The sequence below is a fragment of the Solanum tuberosum genome, unplaced genomic scaffold (genome assembly GCF_000226075.1).
Source record: "Solanum tuberosum cultivar DM 1-3 516 R44 unplaced genomic scaffold, SolTub_3.0 scf00540, whole genome shotgun sequence".
In the NCBI taxonomy this organism is placed as follows: Eukaryota; Viridiplantae; Streptophyta; class Magnoliopsida; order Solanales; family Solanaceae; genus Solanum; species Solanum tuberosum.
The window spans coordinates 250,824-252,085 of NW_006239457.1; positions in this window are offsets into that span (position 1 = coordinate 250,824).

Below are 1,262 nucleotides of genomic sequence, written 5' to 3' on the forward strand. Positions count from 1 at the left end.
TAGAGTGTATTTTTATATACAGTGCACCAAAGAGTTTTAATTGCCACTAAAAAGACATAGTAATGCTTGCATTATTTTCTATGCATTGTTTGGTTTGATGTATTAAAATAGCATGCATTGCATAATTTTTTTACAAAAAAATTATTTATAAAGATACCCTTCAGGCCTCCACAAATATGGTGGAAATTGAAAAAGATGTTAAAAAAAAAGGTTTTGAGGGGCATTTCAATTTTAAACCATGTTAATGCTTGCATTAAATCTCCTCACATTACTAATACCATTAATTTCCATGTATTAGTAAGATATTCCTCAATACAATAGAAAGTAAACTGATACAAACATTAGTAATATGTAGGTTAAAAAAATGGACATTCCTCACTACACAATAAAGCATTAATAGGTTAAAATCATATTAATGCATACATTAAAGTATCTTTTATTATAAGAACTCAACAATGGTGTTGGGTTATAAGATATATGTAATACCCCTACACTAAGAAGTCACAAGTTAATCTTACAAATGAATTAATAGGAATTGAAAGAGTAAATACTCGTCCTTTATAACTTACTGGGTTAAGTTTTGTTTCCTAAAAGGGCATTTAAGTAAAAGTAAAATTAATTAAAGAATTGCTCCTTAAGATTCTTTTTCAATTTAAAACTCTCATATTTGACAGGTAGATTAAAAAATCATACTTGAGCTTTAATAATTAAGCACTTAGAAAAGTCCATAACAAAAAAATCATAATTAAGCTTTAATAATTAAGCACTCCGAAAAGTCCACAACAATTTTTTTTTGTTGTAGTTGAAAATGAGTTTATTTCATTCATATTAACATAGGACCGGAAGTAGAATGAAAGATGTGATCTACTTAACATTTTCATATATAACATAACAAAACAAGAAAGATGGAACATGACTTTCATGCATTGGTCAATTTTACTTGTGTTGCTTCAATTGTATATGAATTAATTATATCTTTATTTATCATCAAAACAACTATTGGGAAAACACATGCTCATACATCTAAACATAGGGTGTGTTTGGTATCTAGAAAATGTTTTCTTGAAAAACAAGTTGATTTTTGACTTATTTTTTCATGTTTGGTTGGCCAGTAGAAAATAGTTTTAGTGTTTAATTCATGAATGAAAAATATTTTTGAAAAAATATCTTTTATTTTTACTAGAGAGTAGAAAATGATTGTTGAAATTGAAAATATTTTTTAAAAACAAACATAATTTTTTTTGGAGGGGGTGTGGGGATGG